This window comes from Camponotus vicinus, unplaced genomic scaffold, assembly GCF_025532165.1.
Source record: "Camponotus vicinus isolate PSW18456_S1 unplaced genomic scaffold, iyCamVici1.0 SCAF_8, whole genome shotgun sequence".
Lineage (NCBI taxonomy): Eukaryota > Metazoa > Arthropoda > Insecta > Hymenoptera > Formicidae > Camponotus > Camponotus vicinus.
In genome coordinates, this window is record NW_028141980.1 from 10,573,524 (window position 1) to 10,593,851 (window position 20,328).

At 37.6% G+C, this 20,328-nt stretch overlaps 1 protein-coding gene and 1 long non-coding RNA gene across 5 annotated transcripts in view; one reads left to right on the plus strand and one right to left on the minus strand.

The window, feature by feature from the left end:
• The window catches only part of LOC145975905 (uncharacterized), a 53,205-nt gene extending 50,565 nt beyond the window's left edge, over window positions 1-2,640 (plus strand). Inside the window, exon 3 of one of the 2 annotated variants that reach the window (XR_014440127.1) lies at window positions 2,267-2,640. This is a non-coding gene — a long non-coding RNA (uncharacterized LOC145975905). The remainder of the gene's footprint in view (window positions 1-2,266) is intronic. The other variant, XR_014440128.1, reaches the window with a different exon arrangement.
• Knockout (Stork-head domain-containing protein knockout) overlaps window positions 1-20,328 on the minus strand; it is an 80,925-nt gene that overhangs the window by 50,276 nt on the left and 10,321 nt on the right. Inside the window, exon 1 of one of the 3 annotated variants that reach the window (XM_083106656.1) lies at window positions 19,380-19,654. The exons of the other annotated variants lie outside the window; for them this stretch is intronic. The gene's annotated coding sequence lies outside the window, so the exon portion shown is untranslated. Of the gene's footprint in view, window positions 1-19,379; window positions 19,655-20,328 lie in introns of those variants that run through there. 3 annotated transcript variants of the gene reach the window in all.

Genomic DNA, 20,328 nt, shown 5'->3' on the forward strand with positions numbered 1-20,328 from the left:
ACCGTCTCGTCGAAAGGCCCTCCTCGTCTTTAAATGTGAGTTAAAGACTGCAATCGGCGAGATCCTAATGATCGCGAGTCGCCTTCGCGCTACTGTTTTAGCTTGTTATTGACTAAAATATCGTCGTGATTGTGACATTGTTTCTATAATTCGATACTCTGATCTGTCCCGTGATGTAACGCCACACTGAGAAAAAAATTTGATTGCATTAATTAGAAATCTGGTATTCAACCAGTATGTCTGTTAGAAAATGGACGAATCAGAATTCCTTTAGGAATTATCAGATGAGTATGATTAATTTCTTCCTGCTAAATTTATCAAATTTTCTTGATAATATTAATATAATATTATTTATATAATTTATATAATTTTCTTAATAATATTAAATTTATAAAAAAATGGCATCACTGTGCGTCATAAAAATTCTTGATAAAAAGTGTGTATAAAAATTTTTGATAAAAAGTATGAAAAGTTTTGATAAAAAGTGTTTAATTAATATAATAAGTTTTATAGATCCAACTAGAAAATATTAAAATCCTTACAGTAAAGTCTATTAAACGTTCTAGTTATAAAAAATCGACTCTTATCATGATAACCAGAAATTCTGCTTGGTTTAACCAAAATGCCTTCTATCAGATACGTCTTGTTGGTACAATCAAACGATTTTGCTCAGTCAGTAATATCATCATGAAACGATGCTCATTCTTCTCGCGGAAAGATTATTCATTATATAAATTAGAAGAGCTGACGCGAGACTATTTCTGCCACAATAATAATGTCAATAATCGTTTAAAAAGTCGATTATTTCCATAAATATCACTCGGATAAAAATATCCATTTCTTTCTTTATTTGACAAACGCAATATTATCCTCTTTCGTATCATTCTAAATAAATCTAAAATCTCGACCCGCTTAGCGTTAATATTTCTCGCTACGACTCTACTACTTGAGACTTGCCGACAGCCTTGGGGCGTAAACGGTGCTTTTATAAATCTTGCAAACCGTCTTGCTCAGAGACACGAGGGAAACACCCCTCGGCAGAAAATAGAGAGAGAAACGAAAGTGAAGAGGGTGAAAAGCCGGAACCCTCTTTAAGGACGACCACTCGTTACCATGATCGATTAACGATTAGCGTCCCTGGTCGCCTAACTTGAATCCCCGAGATTTCTATGACTCGAATCTAATCTGGCTCGTTACGGCTCGTATTCATGTGAAGGATGAAACGGCATACGACAAAAGGTCAAATAGAACTTTATACTTTCTACTTCATATGAGGATCTCACTTATAATCCGAATAATCTCTAAAGCCGAAAGTGCTTGTCAAGATGATTCCGGATTTCATGTGCGCGTTTATAAAAAAAATATCAGGTTTAAATCTGCTTTGATCCGTCATTATTCACTCTATTAAAGTGCTTTTGAATTGTATACTATGTCAAAAACGTGGAATGATCTGTCAAGAAACGAGACGACAGAGAGACGATTGATTACTTCGAGTTATATAAATAATCCCAAAACGATTTCCCCATAAATGATCAAGCGATTAACATGTGATCGATGATTGAAATGACTCAATCGTAAATTGAATAGACTTCTATTCCAAGGATCCTTTAATTAATACGCATTCGTAATTATTGTCGATATCGAGAAGAAAAGAACGAGGGAGGAAATCATTCGTAAATTCCTATCGCGAGGAGAACAATCGTAAAATTCGCGTCTGCGCATGTAGATGATGCACTTATCGGCCGGAAAAATGCAAATGTTCCCGGAAGTAGCGAGGGTCCAGAAAAGATGATACAGCTTGAAAGACGGAGGTTCCGAAGGAGGATACGCGCGCATGGATATTACTCCGCTCTAGGCTTCAAGTGTGGTTGATCGTAAGATAATATGTCACGAGAAGCTGAGTAAAAGACGGACTAACAAGGAAGATGTTTTCGCTTGACACGCAGAATAACATGAAAAATAAAAATGGACGCATGCATCAATCGTAATGCAATGCATTGATTAAATATCTCTAAATTATAGAATAATTTATGGATACATATACAATAGAAAATATTGCATGAATTTAATTATAATATAATTAAAATTCACAGCATACATATAATTTGTCTCTCATATTTTATTTCACAAATTAAAAATAGTTGCGACGTAATTAAACCTAGAAATAACTTTACAGATAATTTTTAAAGTATTAAAAATAATAGAAAATAGAAATTAAATTGTAAACGATTTTACATATATTAACGTACACGCATTATTGAATTAGGGATTTGCGAGACTTCTCGTACGCTTGCAGGGGTCGATATATCAATGAAAATATTTCAACGGTTGATAAGAGTACGACGAGAGACGTTTAACCCTTTCGCTGCCGAAGACAGCTGTAGGCGCTAGGAAGACTCCGTTCCTACATAACTTAAAGACGACTATGATCGCCCGAGTGGAACTGACGTTTCCTCGAGGCGTTCGTCCGAGCCGACAGTTAAAGGTTTCCATACGATCTACAACACATGCGATGACTGCGTACGCACTTTACCGGAAATTACGCCAAAAAATAATCGCTCCAATTAAATTCCATTGAATCGCTCATTTTAATTTTTTTCCTACTTAAATGTGACTTACGTCACTTGAAAACAAATGTAATTTCCCGTAAATAAATAATCAAAAATTATAGTTTCTACTTCAGATATGTATCTCGACCATGTAACGCATTTATTACACGATAACATTCGAATTACAGAAAATATCGACTAATAACAAAGTAGGAGAAGTCGCTAACTCAAACGTAGCATTACTCTACTGCTCGCATCGCGATGATTCCAAACAATAGTATACATAGAATCGATGGTTACCCTGCCGACAATCTTCAACCGCTCATCTTCGGCCGGAGACCTCGTCGGCGAGCAAGGGAATTCCGGAGGAAGATGTACGAACGTATGCGCGTGCGATTCCACGACGGATTTTCGCTGGAGGGTTCGGGTGTGGTCGCGATCGTAGGATAATGCTCGCGAGGATATGAGGGAGGAGAGATGCACGAGAAGAGAGGGAAGAAGCTCACGGTTCCTCTCCTCTCGCGAGATCGATGCCCAAGGGCGAGACACGTCCTCCTCTTCCTCCTTCCTCCATCTCTAACTATCTATCCGTACTGTACATACAAGAATATACACACGCGCGTGTGCAGAAGGCGGCAGCTATCTCAAAGAGAGGGAATCTTCTCGTATTTTTCTCGAGCTTTAACTAAAGCAGTTTTCGCCGCCCCTGCTGTACAGGGTGTTCGGATAGTCGTCGATGCATGTAAGCGATTGCGCAAGCGGTGGCAGGATAATGGCCCATTCAAAGCCGCATTTTTTATTTTCGCTAATTAAATTAATACATCATAATACAAGCAAATAGGCATTGGTCTTGATAAAGTATTTTTTAATACGTGAAAAAATTTTTTTTTACAAAAAAAATTCCAATTTTATTTTTGCTCATTAAATTAATGCATCATAATACAAGCCAATAGGCATTGGTCATGATAAAATATTTTTTAATACGTGAAAAAAAATTTTTTTTTACAAAAAAATTGCAATTTTATTCCGGGAACTAAAGATTCAAACTGTTTCGTGATAGTCTAGCGCGTTTCCGATGCAGACGTAAAATAGCTTGACAGCGGCCTACTGTCCCACGTAGCTGTAAAGAAACGGTATTGATAAAAAAAAGTCGCAAACACACAACGATCGAAGAAAAATTTTAGCGCCGCGTTGGAAGCGGCGCTTATATACGGCAAGAAAGTCAAGTGATGGAGCTCGTTATCGTTTCTTTGAACGGACGTGTTAAACGGCGGCTGTACATAATTGAATGGTCTCCTCTATTCAGGCTCGAGCATTGGAACCATCAATCGAGAGAGAAGGAGAGACCACGCGCTTTTTGTCGCCGTTCTGGTAATTTGTTCGCAGATCGAAGAGAGAAGATCTCTTCCCTCGATTCAACTCGCATCGAGCCAATATCTCGGGAGGAGAACGAATGATTCCTACCGTTATTATTACGAGTCTACGGCGAGTATCACGTGCGAAAGCTTTACGCGGAAGTTATCTTTCATCGGTTAAAAACGTGGCCGGAGACTGCGACCGAGCAATTCTACTTGGCCGATCTATTCGCGTCTCTCTTGACAGACATGTCTCTCTTTTATTGGAGCCTCTATGGAACAAAAAAGTAATTTAAAAAAATCTGTTCTCGTTAAATAATACGTTGCATACTGGAACAATGCATGCGAGACGTAGATAACATCAGAGTACCATTCAGATTTAATGGTATTGCGCAATTTCCCGCGAATGAAACTTGGCAACGACCTCTTTCATCCGTATTCTTGTATCACGTAAAAACGATACTCGAAGGAACGATGGCGAAAAAGAATTTAATTCGCATATATATATACAGGGTGTCCCAGACTTAACGAATTAGCCGTTAATGATAGATTGCTGAGATCATTTGGAGACAAAAATTCTAATACCAAAATGGTGAGGGAGACTTTATAAAAATGTCCAAACTACTGACTACTGTCGCATGGAAAACACAATCGCGCTCACTGCAGAATCCTATTTTTTATTTTATATTCATCCCTCTATCGATATCGATATTATCGCGCTGTACGCGGGCCTCTTGATGCGCTATGTCTCTGAGCAAGAGAACGTAACGCGTCGATTGGTAATCTTTAATCTTTTATAGCGCCGAAACTACATCTTCCTCAACATTTTGGTATTAAGATTTTCGTTTCCAATTGATCTCAGGAATCTACCATTAACGACTGATTCGTTAAGTCTGGGACACCCTGTATATTGATCCCGGATCACACAACCGCTCCTGCGATCGAATTCCGAATGGTATAACTCAGGCCGCGATCCGATATCGGGTTCCTCCTCTTTCAACGAATGGATAATTCGATTTGGATCTCGATTTAAATCACGACGCATGTTGCGCTCTGCCTTGATTACAGACCGCGCGGCGGATATAAGGGCGAAACCGCGATAACGAAACCAAGTCTACGTCGTCCTACGCGTGCTACGATCGTCTACGACGTGGCAGGATCGATCGGCACGTTTGACCTGCCCGTACCGCCGCAAACGTGAATGATCGATTCTACGCGCGATATCCGCGCGGGATTGATACCGTTCCCCGAGAGCGATAGTTTACCGGCCGTTTCCTCTCGCGGAGGTCGGTCCGCTTGATCTCGAGCGTTATGCGGGGTAATTCATGACTTTCGTGCCGTGACTCCGGGGGATGATTCCCGGACTCATCTCCGGTGAAAAATCTCACATCCAAGCGCGATTTTCGCGTTTGTATTCGCGAATACAAGATATCTCCTTCGACGCATGTATAAAAATCTTGATATTTTAATTTTTATAGGCTCTTGATTTTATTTAAATGAGAATAATAACACATTTGTAATTAAAATTAAAATTAAGCTCTAATAATTTTAATATAAAATAAAAAATTAAAATTACAAATCTTTGAATATATTTTATTAAAAAATTGATAACTGTAGAATTTTTATTAATGTCAATATTAACTCTTTTGCATCATTTGATGTTCATATTGCATGATTTGATGATGATTTGAATGATTTGATATTAGTAAAAATCCCGCAGTTATCAATTTTTTAGTAAAATATATTCAAATATTCGAAATTTTAATTTTTTATTTTATATTTATAATAATTATATATATTTTATATTTTATATTAATTTTTTATTTTAATTATTAAAGCATAATTTTAATTTTCATTACAGATATTATTATTTTCATTTAAATCATATAATATAATGATAATAATATCATGCTTTTCTGTCAATTTCGTAGGATATTTATCATATTTTTAGAAACGAAAGTCGGCCTTTAACCCTCACCTGACAAAGTTGAAAGCTTGATACGCACATCTTACGGTGAAACGAACGGTGATTAGCCGTTTTATCTCTTACCATGTATCGTCATCGGATATGCGCGTGAGATAAGGATATGCAAGCAGGAGTGCGCGCAATCTTTACTTTCCTCTGTTTAATATTTAATATACATTCCATTTAGCGCTCTCAACGTCTGCAACTCCACGGCCGCGACGACGATTCGTGCCAGAGACGCCCTCGATTCCGTACATCTCCTCTCACGCGCGCGGTTATTATTTGCAAAAGCGACCGGCAACGATGTAAATTTATAAGTAAAAGTAACGACACGGCGGTCGTTTTCACAGACGCTTTCGTATCGCGCAAATTTGATGTTTTTAGCTCGATTCGCTCGCCGAGAGCGGAGCCGCGCGAAAGTGTGCACCGCGTGTATTTCTACCATATAAGAGGGCGAGAGAGCAATAAGCAGAGCGATGACTAGCTAAGAGAGAGGATGACTGACGAGAGAGTGGCGATTGCTCCTGCAAATATCCACGTGAGGAATGTGTATGTATGTGAGTACACATACATGCACATATCTTCAATCTTTCAACCACATACGAATGTATTTGTTGCCCATTAATTCTGTATCTGATACGCGATCCTACTTTTCTACAATACCGATTACGGAACAATATCTTCTCCGCTGAAATCGATTAACTTTCTGTCTAATGTCTATTAGATCCACATATTCAGATTACATTTATGCACGCTTATACAATAACATCAGATTGTAAGCAATTAAAAAAATTACAGTTCCGTGTTGTTACATATATTTCATGTAGCTACGTAGAATATTGGAGGATGCGTGTGTGTGTGATGTGATACATATGAAATAAGATTACAGTAAATGCTATTAATAATTCATTTTTACATGGCGGAACGAAAGATTACCGTCACTTACTAATTAATTATTACGTGTAAATAATAATATTAATGTATGTTAATAAGTGGAATAAAAGAGAAAAGAGAGAGAGAAAGAGATTTTATTACTCACTTTGATACATATAAAAATATATATCTACAAAAACATGTTTAGAAACAAATGTAGGTCTAACGGACCCAGACAACAGCTGATAGATGAAGACTTAAACGTGCAGGTGCATTTACCATTTGTATTGAAGCAATTTCCCGGTGTTAGAAAATTCATAGAAGGTAAAAGGAAAGCCTCAATCAAAACGCCAGTCATCGTCAGTCGTCAAAGTCATCCGTTGGCCGACATTGTACGACATCGGCGTCATTGTTGTTCTCCTCAGCGTCGCGGCGCGTTTACAGATCCCTCTCGCGAGGTCCATTACTTTCTAACTGTCTCGACAGACACGCGATATGAACGTAGGAAGGAAAGCAGAAGTTCTCTCGCGATCATTTCTTCCACGTTTGCGCCGCAAAGTCAATCGGAAATTGGATCGAGTCGTGGGCGACTCTTCCGGATGGTCCCCGCGGCGAGTCAGCCAGCTTCCAGGAGGAGACGTAAAAGGCACTCTCCAAGAAAGTTTAAACCTTGACGTCGCCATAAGGCCAACGGGGACGGCCATATAAGCTCGCAACGTCTATCCACGTCTAATCTGTTCAGTCACGTCTGTGCAGTAATCGTTTTAACGCGTGACCTCGAAAATTCGCAATTTATCGCCAATTATTTTTAAATATTTTACATTGCTCTAGAGCTACAAGAGTGAGAAAGTTAATCAAAGACAAATCCTGCTACTCTAATCATCTCAACTTAGATTGTGCAAAAAAGACACAGAATTTAATTCAGAAAATTTAGAAAAATATAAAAAATTAGGAAAAAAGATAAATAGGTATAAAATATAAAAATAAATATATAGAAAGAGCTGAACATGAACTAAAATATAAAATTATAAATATATATACTAATAATACTTAATATATACTAATACTAATAATACTAATACTAATAATACTAATATTAATACTGATAATAATAATAATAATAATAATAATAATAATAAAAATAATAATAATAATAATACCTAATATGAAAATTTTTAATATTCAAATTTAATTTATTGAAAATTAATATTAATTATTCGGTGGATGTTAACAGATTATTCACCTCATGTATAAAACATTCAAAACAAAACGAATCTACTATCTGTAAAAGATTTATTTTAAAAATACAATTATCTGTAAATCTAATCCATCTTTGCTTTAAATGCTTCAAGATATGTATCTCTATAATACTTTCGCTATTTAATTAAAAATCAGCTGTACTTGTTACAAACTCGTTGCTGAGAAAGTGTTCGCATGTTTAGATTGAAAAATTGGAAATATTTCGCAAGCGCATGAGAAATTTCTTCCCTCGTATATATTTTTATATACAATGTATCGAGATTTTTTTCGAAAGCAAGACTGGCAATGCCAATCGATTAATCGGACTTGATCGACGAGAATCCTGCCGGATGATACTACGAGCTATCGCACAAACTGGAAGTTTCACCCATTATGTATACCGCGTACTTCTCCCGCGATTAGGTTCCTCTCTAGGCGCCTCTCACCATCGCACAGCGACCTTCGAGGCCACGGTTGGCCAGTTCTGGCCTTGACAGCAGTTCGGGAGAGGGAATCTAAACAACAAATCGAAGCAGCAGGAAAAGCGCTACGTTGCTCGGTTGCATCGAGCTCTCTCTTTCTCTCGATGCCACCGCAACCGAAATCCGAGCTCTCGACTTATGAATAGCGGATCGATCTCTACTCTCACATGTCGACTGGTCCATTCTCACTGCCGGTTAACTGCACCGGTCGCATCTCTCTTCTCGCCACGCCCCGCTCTTCGAAATAATAGCCCGAACGAATCTTACGAAACTTTGACTTAAAATTCAAGAAAGATCACTATTTTAAATATCAAATATTAGTAAAAAAAAATTCAAATATTAATGGTCGAATTAAATATTACGAATATATTATAAATGAAAGACTGATTATTGATGCTTTCTTAATTTGGGATGATTGTTTGATAATCGAATACGATTTATATGCAAATCCTAAAACTGGAAATATTTTATTTTATATCTAGAAGAAATTGATAAATATTTTATAGAGATTGAAACTATAATAATAGCCCGAACGAATCTTACGAAACTTTGATTTAAAATTCAAGAAAAATCACTATTTGAAATATCAAATATTAGTGAAAAAAAATTCAAATATTAATGGTCGAATTAAATATTACGAATTTATTATAAATGAAAGACTGATTATATGATTTCTTAATTTGGGAATGTTTGATAATCGAATGTGATTTATATGCAAATCTCCTAAAACTGGAAATATTCTATTTTATATCTAGAAGAAATTGATAAATATTTTATAGAGATTGAAACTATAATTCCCGATAATATAAAGCCAAGTTATTTTTTATGCAGATACTTTACTTGGAAATTGGATGAATCGGCCATTTTGAAACATTCATTCTTAATTCTTGCTTACTTCGACACGCCAAAAAATGCGACGATGAAGAATGTTAATTAATGACGATTGGTGGGACTTGACCAAAAGTGGGCATGTGGCATAACGCATTACGTAAAGTGTGTTAACTGTCCGTAAAAGGAATTCGATGAATTTGAATGACGACGCTGCGCCAGGTAAAAAATATGTACGAGAGAAAAAATTTCATACACTTGCGAAATATTTCGATTTTCCGATCATGGACGCAAACACTTTCTCAGCAAACAGCTGATCCTTAATTAAATGAATAAAATTAAATGAATTAATTCATAAAAATGAATATATCTTAAAGTATTTCGAGCAAAAATGGATTAAGTTGGTAAATACGACTTTCTATTTAAAAACAAATTATGGGGACTTATTTTTATCGCTTCATAAATAAAGGCGAGATTGACAGTTTGTAATTTTTTGCAAGTATAATCGGCAGTCGAGAATGAGCGAAGGGATATCTTATAACGTCTCGTAAGGAGAAAGAGCCGGTTGAGAACCTTTGAGATTCAGGTTCTACACAGGGCGACCCGACCGCGGAGAGTCTTGGGTGGCATGAGAGTCGGTGGTCGCGCCCTGCGTTAACCCAACCTAACGTAGCCTAAGATCGACTCCTCTCGACTAGATTCTCTCCGCTTGAAACCGCATATCGGCAGCGGTCCATCGTGCGCGATCCCCTTAAGTAGTCATGTATATCCGCCGGCTACTTACTTCGGCAACAACCGAAACCACTGCTGACCGAGTCTACCTGAGAAATCGCGATCGAAGGACAGGTTCGCCATCAGGCATCCGAAAGATTCGGTCAAGAATACGTACAAGAATACGTCAAGAATAGATCCGTAATTTTGCGGGATAAACGTCGGCAATATAAGTCGGAAAGATGCTTTGGAAGACGGATGAATTTTTTAGATTTTCTACGAAAATATATTTCCTGTTGCTAGAAAATACGGACGGTACTTTTGGGAAGAATCGAATGTCCCTTTGAAATCAGTTTAACCGATATCGTACGATATGATAGCATACATTTTTTGGCGACAAAAAAAATTATCTTATTTTTGCAGAAGGAAGTCGCTGATGATCGAGGCAACCTCGTTCGCCCAATTTCTCTCGAACGCGGCCGCCACGTGAAAAGTAAAATTTCACCTGCCCGACTTAAGTGTCAGACTTATCGTAAAACGTGCAGTTATTGACCGCTTAAAGAACGTGTGTCGCTCATTGACGAATTATTAACAGGTGTTCGAGTACGCGAGAGAGAAGAAACCCATTGCTAGTTTTACTTGTGAAAACGAAATTTTTTAAATTCGATTCTGTTATATTATTACTATTTTATTATATTATTTTATTCGGAATTAAATGAAAGCGTTGTTTCCGACGGCTTACAAATAACGCGACGTTTATCAAGCAAAGATCTTCCTTCGGATTCAGTCTCTGCCTTGGTTCTGTGAAGCATCAATTTGGCGTTTAATCGATTTTCCACGGCATCCTCTACGCCGTCACGATCATAGGACGATCGCGAGACCGCGATAAAGCCACGAGGAGAGAACTTCATCTCGAAACAGTCTGCGAATGGATTTATTCATCGGAATCTCTTGTCCGCCGGGAAATGATAATATGGGTATATCGGTCAAATTAATCGCGGTAATAATGATTATCAGACTTCTCGTTATCGACCCACCGCAAAAATCGATTCGATTCGCGATCCCGCGATAAGAACGGTGTCGATAATTCCTTTATTGTGCGCGCTAGTGACACAAAAGTCGCTTGTCATCGTTCGAATTGCGCTCTCATGTTATCGTCGTAATCGTCTCGGCGAGATCGCTAGATGAATATTCGGAAAATGACGAGATGAAAATCGGCAAATGCAATCTGACACGATCATTCTGGAAACGGCAAGCGGGGTAATGAGTTATGAAGCGCGATTTGCATACGACCGAGATGCGAGATCTCCCAGTGCATGGGACTTCATTCCGGACCAGTCGTGGACGCGATTCTCTGCGATTCGTAGATGCGATCTGGTCCCGAAGACGGATGCTGCGCCATGCTCGAACCTGTCGAGTGTTGTGTTGTGGCAGGCAACGTTCGTTTTATACGGTACAAGAAATGTGATCATGATGTTTCTAACATCACGTACCTGATAGATATGCATCTGCTGGATGTATCTGGGTTAAGACATTTTTACGAATTTTAGAAATCAAATCATCCTCCAACTTCTATGTAGCTTTATTACGTTAAATGGATATAATCTATTTAATCTATAAATAATCTATTTTATTCTCTCGTGGAAGCAACACGAAATGCAACACAATAATCAGTGACAAGTCAGTGTTTACGTATTTTCGCGTCTCGTTTTATTATTTAAATGCAATAAGCGATTGCACGTAACCGTTTTCCTCGTAAAAGCGTTTCGTTCATTCGGTCGTTTTTCGGAGTATTTAAGTAACTGGTCGTAAGATCCTCGTGACAAACGCATGGTGAATCTCAACTAATATAACGGGATAGACAATCCCCCGAGAGATCATGCGTCGTGTCACAGCAACTGTTCTTTCGCGTTTTAAAGGTCGCAAAAAAATAAACGAGTTAGAACTATTTTTGATATTAAAAAATTTCCTCAAAAGATACCTCAAAAAATATATTATAAAATAAAATGAAATGTAACATAAAAATTACTATTTTAATATAATATTAATAATCTATGAGATTAATGAAAGTTAATTAACATATAATGACAATTATTATCATCGTTCATTACTTAAAAGATAGTTATATAAAATTTGAAAGAGAGAGGAATAATTTCATGTGAATTGTGAGATTGTATGGGCTAGTAACGATTGATTGGGCTATTCGAGTTCGCGATCATCGCGCACGATCGAACCGATCGATCGATCGGCGCATCGCGATGCAATTAAGTAAATCATGTCCCAGATCTTAAACGACGATCATGTGTATACTATCAAAAGTAACACTGGCTGGTAGACTGACGTGACTTTTGACCTCGTGCTTACGGTATCGCTCAACCTTTTTCATGCTCAACAAAGAGATCGTTGTCCTCTCATCCGCAAGCGCGAGGAAGGGTAGGATCTCTCGACCTACGACGTGAGACTCTCGTATCGAAATTCAAGAAGACGATGACAGAGCGCCACGTGGGAACCAGAACGCGTCATGGTACACCCCGTATAAATATCGCCATGCAACTACGTTGCATGGTTTTACTTCCAAGTAAATCTCAAGTAAGAGATACGAGGATATTTTCAAGTACGATTTACTGTTTTGAATAATAATATCTTTCGTTCTTTGACTTATAGCTCACTTCCGGTTTTCTCTTTCTCTCTTTCTCCTTTTTTATATATTTTTCTGCTTAATTTAACATCGCTTTCGATGTACACTTGACGAGAAATTAACTTTGTAACGGATCAACTTCCGTTGGTGCCAATCAGAAATCTTTCCTGCATGCGAATATAAACAAAATCTATGACGATAGCAGCGATAGCACACGTGTGGGAACCGGAATGGAAGTAACGGCGCGATATGTGCATGATCGCCGGTAGCAATACATGCAAATGTTCGCTCGCAATCATTTACATATGCAAAATATATGGCAATAACAAAATGAGAATTTGAGGCTGCGGAAAATCTACAATCAAAAATGAATAAAATTAAATATTTTTATATATTTCAGTCGGAAATTCTTATATCTCCAAAGGAGCAATGCCTCTAAACACAATTTTACAATTAAAAAAGAAACGATCATATTAATAATTCAGAGAATCAAAAAAGCCCAAGAACAAATTTAATAAAAAAAAATCATAGTTTATTGCTTTAAAAGCCATATAATTTCGGAATTAAGAAATTCAGGGGTTCTACAATTATGCGAATAATTTTCATCATGATTTATGACAATCGTAGGAAGAGACTAGAAGGGAGGAAACGGAATATCATTATTCCGGATCCGATTTATTCGTCGTCGGTGGCACGAAATTCAGTCTGTCGTAACGGATTCGAGGAAAATACGAACGAATGAACGAGCACGGCACGCATAGGCCGATATTTCGTCGCGTGTAGATGAACGATGCACTTGGGATATGCAGGTTGTACGGATACATACACGATACGTGATACGTAATACGCGCACCCATATACCGTATGCGGAGAAAATACCATCGAGGAGTCTCTCGGTAGAGACGCGGCGGAGGTCTCGGCAGGACCGTTAGGAGGCTTCAAGGATATCCTGCGTCTCGCACTAACGATCAGCAGGAATTATTTTATTATTTGCGGGAGACGCAGGAAGAGGAATCATCAAGGACCGCCGTGCTTTCGCTAGCGCCATAATAAATATGCCTTTCCAAGAAAAACCAAAATAAATAATCATTGATTTTTAAAATATATAAAAAGAGAAGAGAGAGAGAGAAATGCATATTTAATATATTTCATGTATATGTAATATATGTAACAAAATTTTGCACTTTATATAATTAATTATTAATTTTGATAAAAAATATAAAATATAAGCTTGGAAATAAATTTTATGTCGTATATTATATTTAGCATATGGGTGACTTGGTTAAAAAATATCGTGTTATCGCGAAACAGCGAATTAAGCGTGCATCGCAATTATCTTTTTACGATGGGAGATTTCGGTTTAACGAGACGTGGAATTTTCAAATGATCGTAGAACCGTGAATCTCGCGTGTGAACAAAAGCTCTCGGGCTCGCGAGCGCAAGAGTTACAAGAGTATATAATGGAGATTTCACGGATCAGCGGGGCGCGATAGAAAAAAATGGCAAATCGTTAAAGTTTTATTAGTATATTGTCATAGCGACGCTGCCGATGAGAGGCCGGAGTCAAGCTGATCGCCGAGAGGCAATGATTGGAGAGCGGCTTATGTGGCCTACTGGCCCAGTAAGGGGTCTCGACGTGTCGCCCATCGCGTACTTGCCAATCGGCCAATATTCCCTTGTTTCCGACGCTCATTACCGTCTCTCGTAATTAAACCTCGATCGAGGGTAAGCGAATCTGTCGCGCGCGAAGTGTCACGCGGGACGAATCCAACTTTGGGACTTCGGAGCGGAAGGCAGCGGCGCGGCAAGGTACAAAGAAAGGCGCTGGATGGCTGCGCGATTAATAACGCTAGATAAAGCGTCGCTAAATTACGCTCGGGTCGCGACATTGGACGTTAGGAGGACGAGTCGGCCATCAATCGACGCCAGCCGCTTTAATGGCGGACGCTCTGCGCAAAACGACGTGCTCCAAAAATGCGATACTTTCGAGAGATACTGCGTCGCTCGCGCACGAATGAGATTAAAGAGGTCCCGGTCATGTTGGAACAGTGATAATGCAAGATTTTGTAATGCAGCTGTCGCTTGTGCGTATCGAGTCTAACGTAATTGACTAAACGAACGAAGTGTTAACGATATACTGTAAACATAGAACAGACGGTAAGAGTGTTGAAATGTTTGGATCGCTAATAAAATCAAACATAGAGTACTATTTTCAGACGGTTTGGATATGCTAAGTGAGTATGCTAAGATATGCATCGTGCTACTTGTGTCTCATTTATTCGACAGCTTAAATAAGCCTCGGCTGTGTCGAAATTACAATAGAGAGTTTACGTTTCCAGGGAGATTTACAAATAATTATATTGTTTTCTTGCATCGGTAATATGAATTTTCTCCGATTTGAAAATAATGCTAGATCTTACGCGAGGATAATAATGAGATAATTAAATATAGAAAACACCACACTTGTAAATCTCATTTTAATTACATCAAAAAATATTTTCTCTTTCTCTTATTATATATTATTTTCATATTCATATCTCACACTTTTTCATATTCATATATTATTGCATTAATACATCTTTATGCATTGTTTTTATTACCTCGATATAATTTACTGTAAGCATGCATTATTTACTCGTCGAATTGGATCGCCAAATTTCTCCGATAGTTGGGCAGTAATCCCGAGCGTGCTTTCCAATTACATCAAAACTATTTTAAAACAGCTCGGCAATTATTTGGGCCCGATCCAATCAACGAACGCGGACGAGCGGGGGATCGACCGCGCCGTTTTGTCCGGAACGGAGAGAAAGCTGGAAATTCGAGAGCTCACCTTCTCGCAGAAATCTATCGCGTACGTGCGAACATCGCGGTGGTGGCGGCGCGCCGGAGCGACGTCAAAGTAAATTACATGCGGAGTAGAGATCGCGCACGGTAACGGCCGGTACACGGTATCGCACCAGCCCGTTCTATTCTCTCACTCTTACTTTTCATTGCGCGAAACCGGATTTTGAAACTGGGACTTAGCCGTGCGCCTCGCGCTCGATGCTCGCGGACGATGCATAAATCGGCGAGAGCGGAATGGGAAACGGCGACCTCTCATCGCGTTAACCACGCCGGTCCACGGACGGCTCTCGACGGTGTCGTTTGAAGGATGATCGGTGCTCCCTAGGTGTGGTTATCGCAGTTCACGAGGGCTAACGCGCCGCCGCGAGAGTCAACGGCGTTCTCGCGATCCCGAGCCGACGTACGAGATCGTGAGACTCGTCTACGGTAAATACGCCTCTCTCGTATATCCTAATGGTCAACAACGGAAACCTTCTCACGGCGAAATTACTTTCTAGACAGCTCCGCGAACACGATCTATTGTTCATAACTGTCGTGAAATTAAATTCTCGCCTCAAAGATGCGCATTTGACATTACATTTAATTCGGCGTTAATAGCGTCGCTCATTAAACGAATGATCGACTGTGTGATTATTGAGGAGAAATTCTATGATTCCTTTTCAAGAACTCGAGAGATTTTTAAATTTCAACGAATCTTGGTAACTTTAATATCTTTCTCGGAGATTCCTTTCAAAAAAATTTTTTAAAATTGTCAAATTTTTAATTTTTTGGAAATTTTAATAATAAATCTTCTTAAAATTTTTATAATCGGAGGAGATTGAAAAATCTAATCAAATATAAAAAGACCACTTCGTCCATTCGATACATATTGTTCTATTGTTCATCATATCTATTGTTCATAACTGTCATGAAATTAAATTCTCGCCTTAAAAATGCACATTTGACATTACATTTAATTCGGCATTAATAGCATCGCTCATTAAACGAATGATCGACTGTGTGATTATTGAGGAGAAATTCTATGATTCCTTTTCAAGAACTCTAGAGATTTTTAAATTTCAACTCGAAATCTTGGAAGCCTTAATATCTCTCTCGGAGATTCTTTTCAAAAAAAAATCTTTAAAAATTGTCAAAATTTGCAATTTTTTTGAAATCTTAATAATAAATCTTCTTAAAATTTTTATAATCGGAGGAGATTAAAAGATCTAATCAAATATAAAAAGACACTTCGTCCATTCGATACATCTTTAATCTTATACATTTTTCCTTATTTTTCACGACTGCGATCATCATTCATAACCGAAACAATACGACGATACGTAAATCTCTCGGCAAAGCCGCTTATAAAATTTCGGCGCATGATTTGTGGCAATTTTAACCGCGACTCGGGTAGAAAGTTAGGCGAAGAACGATTTATAACTTCGTTACACGGAAATTCCCCGTGACGTTCATTCATTTCGACGAGTTTCCTCGTGCGCGATTCGATCTATCCGGTCGCTTGTTGTCGTCTATTTCTGAAACGCGTTACGCGCCGAACGTCAGCCGAACGTTCAAGAGGAAACGTATACAAGGTACGTACGTTTAATAAGGAGATACCGTATCCGACGTAAAACGACTCGTAAATATCCTCGCGAAACACAACGCCGCCCGCGGTGTTATGGTAATTTGCGAGCGTGATTCACGCGCGTAGAACGACAGCCTTTGACAAGTTTACAGCTGACGGCGGAAATCGTCAGTGTACACCTGTATGCGTGTCTGTCATGCGAAATCGATGCTACGTTTGGAGACAAAAAAAAATTGCGCTGCACGACATTTCTGTCGAACTCTTCAAAGAAATTCTTTATGAAGGTAACGAAAAGGAAGAGCGTTCGGTCTCGCTCAAAGTCTACAATAATGTATCGAGAATATTGATTTCCACATATTTCTGCGCTTATCTCATCGCCGAGGATGTAAAGGCGAGTCGAACACGAGAATAAGAATACGTCGCGAGTTTCTCCCGACAGCGATACACGATTTGTCACTTAAGTGTCGCTCGCACAAAGCGAGCGATTTGACTTACAAGAGAGAATTCGTTTTGCACATGAACTTGCACTGGCCGCAGGGCCAGTTCCCCGCTTTTTAAGCGGAGGATGATCGTGACGAAGGGCGTGGGAACGTCATTAACCCTTTCCTTGTGCGGCGCGGCGCGAGAATCTCGCAAGTGAGATTTTCGAGCGAGACGGCGAGGGGATGCATGAAATTTATGATAGATAACATCTCCCCCTCGAACTTGTTTAGTTTCGGCTCTTGATTCTCTATATAATCACAATAACTTGCCACGAAACGATATGCATGAAATATGTATACACGAAAGACTATTCAAAATGATTATTTCATCTCTCGAATATATTATTCGATATTAATTTTATACATCTACGCGAATTACGAGGGAGTACAAACAAGAATTAAAAATTAAGTGGAATATAATGAAGAGTTAAACTGAGGAATTAAATTACACATTGTGTACATTGCTTTTATAAATATGAAAAAAAGATAGCAGTGAAGTCAGACGTTTCGAAAATTCTATATAATTAGAGGAAATAATCGTACACCCTGTAGTTACGATCATTCTTATCCCAGAACGCGCGCGCACACATCCTAGGGCTAATATTACCCTTCAACCGGTAACGTCCATTTCTTAGACTCGTACGTTCTGCATTCTGGCTACTCCGAGCAACCTTTATAATTACGTTCGTAAACTACGTAATTTTACTGGTGAATTCTTTAGTTCACCGTCTATAATCAGATAACAATTTACATGAAAAGTGTAATGACATGTATACGTGTAAGCGTAAATAATACAGTGTTACACGCCCATTCCGTGGATGGACGTTAAAACTCAGTAAAGAGATTCGCGCAGACTCGCTAATAATAACGTATAAAATAGTGATGATCGTTGAAATATTTCGCTACTGATTCCAACATTAACTGGATACCATTATTCACGTGTGCAGATATGAATTTATACATGATATAGCGATAAGGTTGAAGATTTTCCATTTTCAATTTCCGCAAGTATTTGCTCCAAATAATGTTCTAACGTAGAGAATAAATTGCACATTTTGTGTAATTTATAATATGAAGTTGTGGGACAGCGTTTCTCAGATTACATATTTTATCCAATCTGATAAAAATAATAATCTCGTTGAGTGATCGAATGGTTTATCATATTTACACTTGCGTTGGTCGCGCTCATTAACGTTGCATATATTAATAAGAATTCCTTCCCGCTATGATGTTCGAAAGTCTTTGGTTCGCAAACGCCGTGTCCCTTATACACATTGTAAGCCAAAGAGATAACTCGCACTTTCCATAATTTTCATGCGCACGAAACAACGCGATGCGAAAAGCGCGAACGAGCATTTTGCATTCAAGCGAGATTGCAACAAGCACGTGTTTCTAGCTTGACGCACGATCGATAGAAGACGCGCTCAAGAAAGTCGCTAAATTGCATGCCGTGTAAATTTAGTAAGTTCGATACCGTTTTAAGAAATAATTGAATTTCTCATTTATTTTTTAAATAAATATTTATAAGAAAAAGAGATATTATATAATTTAAAAAAATATTTTTATTAACTTTTATAAAATATAGACAAGTTTCTAATTCTCTTATATAAATAATCTAAAGTTACAAAATCTTAAACAATATTGGAATATTTTTTGCACATTTTTTTATATAAAAATATTATTATTTCGTTATTAAATATTTTTTTTCCATAGAATAATATTTAAAAAAATATTTTATATTTATTATATTACAATGATGTAAAGAGAGATGTAAATTATTTCCGCGGAGATAAATTATTTTGCCACATATAATAAATAATAAATTGAATAAATTTATAAATTACTTACCCTACAGTTGCTCCTCGTCCAATCTTCCCCGGACTTGCTCCTTTTATTTAGTTCATTTTTTGCTGCTCCTTTGTGGCACTCACTCACAAAACACAGTTAATTATTGCTCGCGTATTAATTAACGGAAAATGATAGTCGCGCGATATTTTGTTCGGCACTCCCGATTTATTAATTATGTGTAATGCACATCTTATTCGGATAGAAGAACGATTAACGATTCGTTAACTGCACGAAACTATGATCCGCTCGATTATGATCCACTTAAAAATAGCACGGTTAAATTTACACGCAACAATTGCTGTTACTAATAAATAGTATTTTAAAGAAATTTTATTTATCTCGCATTATAACATAAATAGATAATTTGCAAATTAAAATTAAAGATAAATACGAAATATATTTGCAAAATTTTATAATTTTCAATTATATTAATTAATATAAAATTCGCATTTTATGAACAAATTATGAATATAAACAAACATTTCCTGCTGCATATTAAATATTAATATACAATATAAATATGTATTGCAATAAGTGATTACATACGACTGTATTTATTAATTAATTATGCTTAATTATGAATCGCAACGTTCTTTGACTCGAAATTGATTTACATTGCATATCTGCGACAATTCTTCAGTGAATTTAAAAATCACAAAAGCAAATACATATTGATACTGCGCAATATTATATATGTTTCGAATTCTGTACTGTTCAAAAATATATAAATAAAACTCTATATGTAATAAATTAATGCGAATTAATCATTGCTTCGATATATTTACGAATCGTTAATCACTAAATGTAATAATGATCGTGTTGAGAAATGATGTAGAAAATTATTGCGTCTGTGAAAAGACAAAAATAACGACACACGGAGCGGATCGCGACGTGTTTTTTGCTCGAGTCTCGACGCGTGAATGATAAGACGTGAATGAAAGACAAGCGC